Source organism: Muscardinus avellanarius (genome assembly GCF_963383645.1).
Source record: "Muscardinus avellanarius genome assembly, chromosome: 8".
Taxonomy (NCBI): domain Eukaryota; kingdom Metazoa; phylum Chordata; class Mammalia; order Rodentia; family Gliridae; genus Muscardinus; species Muscardinus avellanarius.
Window position 1 is genome coordinate 61,769,237 of NC_137794.1, and position 6,208 is coordinate 61,775,444.

Genomic DNA, 6,208 nt, shown 5'->3' on the forward strand with positions numbered 1-6,208 from the left:
GGTTCTCTCTCAAGAGCAGACCCCGTGGCCTCTGTCTCCATCAGGGCACCGTGCCTCACAGACTGGGGCTCTGCCAGCCCCTCACAAGGTCCCACTTTGCTCCCTACGCTGCACTCCACATGTGCACCTAGCCCGGCAGGTGCTCACAGGGGGGCTGCGGAGGAAGCAGCGAGATGCTGTGCCCGGAGCACCCAGAGCCAGCCCAGCTTCCAGGAGTACCCTGTTCTGCTTCCTGCCTCCCCCACGTTCAGCCAGAGTTGGGCGGCTGCTTTCCCAGGCCCCAGTTTCCTAAGGCGGTGCCCAGGAGTTTCCTCCAGGCTCGGATTGCACTCTGCAGGTCCAGCTGACTCCCAGCTGGGACTGGCTCACGTCAGTAAAGCTGCCTTTAGAGGGGACGCCGCCCAGCTGCATAATCAAACCTTAGGAGCCCAAATGAGAAATCACAGCTTGGAATTACATCCAGAGCCTCCACCAGATTCTCAAGTCATAAATCATGTTCCATTTTCCAAGACCGGCGGGTCAGGAGGACCTCCAGGCACTGCACACACAGCTGCTTTGAGCAGCCATTGTAATGTGAGCAAGGGGCTCCAACCTCCCTGCTGGGGTGAGGTTGGGGAAGGGACTTTGCATCTTAAAGACTAGGGAACAGAACCCTGGTATCCTGTGTCCCAGCCCCGTTCCCGAAGCCCAGGTCTCGCTCCCAGCCTCCTCCCCAGCATGATGTAGAGAGGCCCTTTGGGGATTTTCAGAGCTTTTCCTGGATGCCTCTTTAAAGCATCTAATTTTAATGAAGAAATCTTTCATCCACCATCCTGTCTCCAGGAGACAGGTCCGGAAGGAATTTTCACAAGTCACTAAGGCCCTCAGAAATATGTTTTTTGGTGGAAAATGTAAGGCTGTAAGGCATACATAGAGATGTTCTCACCGGGAGGAGATGTGGAGGAGGAAATAAAACTCAGAAGAAAATACTTCAAGGGCCGAGTGGAGGAAGGATGCAGAGATGCAACTGGAAGGGGGAGAGGTTTTGACCAGAAAGGCATGAAGGATAATTCAGCCAGAGAGCACGGGGTCCCTCCCCGAGGAGGAAAGTGATAGGCAGCCCCAAGAAATGCTGGGGGTCGCAGGGTGCTGCAGGGAGGGGCGGGAGGGGAGTAGGCAGGAGAAAAACCTCAAATCCACCCCCTCCGGAGCTTTGTGAGCCAAAAAGAAAATAAATGAAAAACCAACAGCAACTTCTAAACTGGGAAGTCAGTGCTCAGGCACAGCGCTCCGGAGCTGAGGCCCGGCGGCAGTCACCATCTTGTCCTCTCCCGGGCCTCAGGTGCCTTTCTCCAGAGCACCTCCCCTCCTGTGCTTCTCATCTGGGAGCAGTTCCCCTTGCTCCATCTGTAGAGCTCCACGGCCTTTCCTGTGGACTGGACCCTCACCATTATATCACACGGGGCCATGGCGCCATCTTGGTAGGAGTTTAGCACCACCTGGTTCTCCTCTGAGGTTCTCAAGCCCCTCCAGGGAAAGGAGTGGGTGAATGGGTATAAACACATGCAAAGGAAAAGCTTGGCAGATGAGGCCATGGAATTTATTTTTTAATATACTTTTGTTGGTGCCTCATAGCCTCCCTTCATAATGTGGTTCAGAGAATTTACACACTGCCTGAGCCAGGGGTAGAATGGGAGAGGTGAGAGGGTGGGGGGCACAATTCACAGACTACGCTAAGAGCCCCATCATAAAATGGAAAGAGTCACAGGGGTTAATGGAGGCAGTTTTCTTGAAAGAGAGTGGTCCCCCAGGATCACTAAATCCATGAGAAGCATCCTTCAAGGGTGATGAGCAGAGGAACTTGGGGCTGGCAGTAACTTGGGTAGGGCTTTTACAAGACTCTGATTTTACTCCCCGTGGACACAACAGTGATGAAAAAAGGTACCTACTCAGTCCAGACCAGCACCAAATGATGGAGAAGTAGCAGGGAGGCAGGCTGTCATAACTCTAACATTTTTGGACACAAACAGCTGCCTGCATTGCACCCAAATGACATTTTCAAGGCACGTCCGTCTCTTCGGTTTCTGCTAACGAGGTACTACTTGTAGATGCAAACTTTTTAAAAGATGTTATCTTCAGCCTGGAGAGAAAGAAACTGTAATTTGCAGCTTTTGCTAGGAGTGATAACCTTATTAAGTAATGGGATTCGCTGATTAACTGCTGCTAACAAAACATTGTCGCCAAACCTGTTAGTCTAAAACCAGCAACAGAGCTGCTGGATCCATTTGCCCAATCCCAAGGGGTTTGACAGAAATATTTCTCATTTAAATAGCCTTCCTCTCTCAAGATTTTTTATTGCTCCTGCTAGTAGGTGAGCAATAAGTTAGGAGCTACTCCTTAGATGGATATCGAATCAACCTTGGTGAAGAGTTCAAGGAGAAAAGCAATTGTACTTAAAAAATGATTCTTTTAATAAAAGAGGTAATGGGAAAACGTGCACGTTCATTGAGCACTAAGTGAATGGAAGTTCTTAGAGTTCACAAGGTGAGAGCCGCCCACGCCTGTTGTGTGTGAGGGCACTTTAAATCCCTAGAATAGAGCAGTATCTCTTTCAGTGAGTCACATGGTCTGTGGGAAATTCTCTTTCCTGGCAACTTACCCAAGAAAATCAAGCCCATTCTGGTTCTAAGAAATACTTTCCCACTTGGATTCTTAGCAGAGAGGTTCCTGGGTAGGTCGTCGTGTTGGTGTCAGCTATAGAAGCGCCTGTGATTCCTCTTTCCTACGGTTTCCCAATGGATCTCCTCAGTATAAATATCGGAGGGCAGCACCTCAGCCCTTGCCTCTCTGCATGGAAAGAATCTGTGCAAAAAACATAAATGGGAGGATATGAGAGGCTTATTTAGAGAAGTGATGGCACTGTGTAAGGAATGTGGGGATGGGGGTAAAAATAGGGAGGAGTTTAAGTTTCAGAGAAAAGTGTCTGGAACAGATGCTTTCTGGAATTGCAAATGGCTTGGAGTTTTCCACATGTTGAGTCTTATAATCCCTCTGGGTACCTTTTTTCCTCATGCTTTTTTTTTTTTTTTTTTTTTTGGTACTGGGGGTGGAACCCAGAGGCCTTCTACTTCTAGGATATACCCCCAGCCCTATTTTATTTTTTACTTGGAAACGTGGTCTTGCTAAGTTGCTGAGAGCCTCACTAAATTGCCAAGGCTGGCTTGGAATCTGAGATTCTCCTGTCTCAGCCTCTCAAGTACTGGAATTACAGGCATGCACCACCATGCCCAGTTCTCATGCATACTTTATATGGGGTGCTCGATTGTTTCTTCCATGGCACCCCTTACTGATTGCGTTGTTTCCATCCCTTCCCATGGGGAGGAGGTCTGAGTGAGGCCTGCAGGGCTTCAGCCTTCTGATATCTCTGCTTCAGGCCCACCCCAATCTACTCTACCTGCTTATCTCTACCTGACACTACCAGCTCTGGACTCTGAAAACCATGGAAAGGGGTCTAGTCATAAGTTTCCTACTTTACCACTAAGTCATAGGCCTGCAGGCTACCAGAGAGGATTAATGTAGGGCTGGGGAAACATGTACCTTGTGTAGTCCAATGTTCTGGGGTCTGGAAAAGTAAAGCGACTTGCCCAGGGCCCTCAGCTGGCCAATCGGAAAGCAAGGACTAACACTCAGGTTGGTGACTTCTGGTCCAGTCCGTCTTCTGGAAGTCCAGAAGCAAGGAGTGGGTAGAGTAGTGTGTGCACACAGGCAGGCTCCTGTGTACATCAGCTTCAACCTCACTTTGCATGCAAGCAGTGCTGGGCCTGTCCCTCCGTGAAGTCTGATCATTCATTCTACACAGCTCTTCAATCCAGGGCGGGACGCCTCCTTCCTCATGGACTTCCCTCCTTCCTTGCTAGGCTGAAAGACTTCAGGGGTTCAGGTGGCCAAATCAGTGTTCAGATGTGACATTAAAAAGATGGAAGAAAGCATAACATTTGTGTTAGGCTTTCACTCCTCTTTACCCTCTTATAGTTAAGGTAGTACCATCTATATCTCTCCAGCAAGAACAACTAGTAACAGAAGCTGGGTTTTCAGAGCTAGCTTCTACCTATTAGAGAGTAGGAGGCTCAGAGAAGGGATCTGTAAATCTGATGGAAGGCACTTGTAGGTGCTTTCTTGTAGGGTTGGATCAGGGACTTCATGGAATACATGAGAAAGGTCACCTGCCAATTTGGATCTGTGCTGGGGGAGAGAGGAAGTATGAGCCTGGAAATGGTTTTGTTGGAAGCAGAGTAAGTAGGGAGGTTCATATTTTCAGAGCTTATTGATTTTAAGCAATCTAAGGGCAGACAAGAAAGCCTTTGGGGGCCTGCACCCCCACAGTCCCCAAGAACTGTCCCTAGGCTTTCCTTGATGGCTTTCCCCAGCTGCAGAGAACCCTGACACAGGAGGATTTTTCTTCTGCCACTGAACTGTTTTCATTGGGAACCATGTTGCCTTTGTCAAGGGTTGTTGCTAAGGCCTAGGGATAGGGTAGAAGCCTCTGTGCAAGGATGTGGTAGGTCAAGGTTGGGGCTGGATCAAAAACCAGGAGCAGTCACGACCCCCAAGATTAGAATCACAGTCAGCCAACCAAAATGGACAAAGTAGAATAGGATTCCAAATTTGATGGATACCATTAGAGGGACCATGACCAACAAAGCAAGATTTTTGTGTGTGTGTGTGTGTAGTACTGTGGATTAAACCCAGGGGTATTCTACCTCTGAGCTACACCCCATTCCTATTTTATTTTATTTTATTTATCTAGAAACAGGATCTCACTAAATTGCTGAGGGCCTTGATAAGTTACTGAGGCTGTCTGTGAACCTGTGATCCTGTCTCAGCCTCCTAAGTATTGGGATTACAGGCGTGCCCCACCACCCCTGGATGACTGTAGTTTATTTTAATCCTCCTGACTATCCTCTTGTCCTTGATTACTGACCAGGAAGGAGATCCTAGAGGAGAGACTGGCCCAAGATGACCCAGAGAGGACGCTCCCGTGAGGCTCTGATGGAATCTCACATTCCTTCCCCGTACTGTGCTGCCCCTCAGTGGTCACAGGCTTCAATAGGGAGGTTGGGGAGACAGAAAGTCTTGGGGTCCTGTAGGTGGTGTCTGAACTGGCTGTCCCCAGGCATTCTGGGGTGAGAGAAGCCTCACGGCAGTGGTGACTCAGGACATTGGTCAGATAAATCCTATTTTTTTTTTAGGCTCATATAAATCCTATTCTGTGTGTGTGTGTGTGTGTGTGTGTGTGTGTGTGTGTGTGTGTGTGGTACTGGAGATGGAACCCAGGTGGATTCTACTTCTGAACTACACTCTCAGCCCTATTTTATTATATTATTTTGAAACAGGGTCTCAATAAGTCGTGGAGGGCCTCATTAAGTTGCTGAGACAGGCTGTGAACCTGTGATTCTCCTGTCTCAGACTAGTACTGGGGTTACAATTGTGCGCCACCGTGCCCAGCTGATTCTATTCTTTATTAAAAATTCAGAAATTATTTTTGCAGCATGAATAGAAAAAACTGCATTATCTTGAATTTTTAAAATTTAGAAATCTTATCAAATCACACACAGGCCTGTGATATACTTGACTAGAAAAAAAGAAAAAAGAAACTCTACCCCAAACTACTAAAATAATTATGGCCAGTAGTATTTATTTAATTAAATTGTACATACGTGACTACAGCGTACCTACTAGTCACTATTTAAGAGAATACATTAAAAACAGAAATAGATACCTCTAAATAATGAATGAATTAGTCCAAAGGAAAAAGTTACAAAGAACCATGAAAAAGGCTTTGAAAAATTAAACGCACATTTTGATGTGGTGTCTTAGAGATAATGATCTCTCCATTAAAACATTGTGTGTTATAAAATGAGTATGGCCATTAAAAATAAAAACTCCCAAAGAACATGCTATGCTGGCAGCCTGCTTGTCACAAATGAGAAGTTTGTACACATGTGCAGTGTTCATACAGTCACTGTATCTGTATGAGCAGTATGTGATGAAATTAAAGTAGAAGATAAATAAGGTTAATAAACTCTACATTTGGAGGCACAGGAGGAATAGAATTCATGTTGTTTCTAAGTTTGGACACAGCATCTTCCCTCCCCCACCTGTTTTCTGTACCTTAGTGTAATGCCTGTTTGCATTTAACCTAGTTATCTTATGTTTGCAAACCGAATTA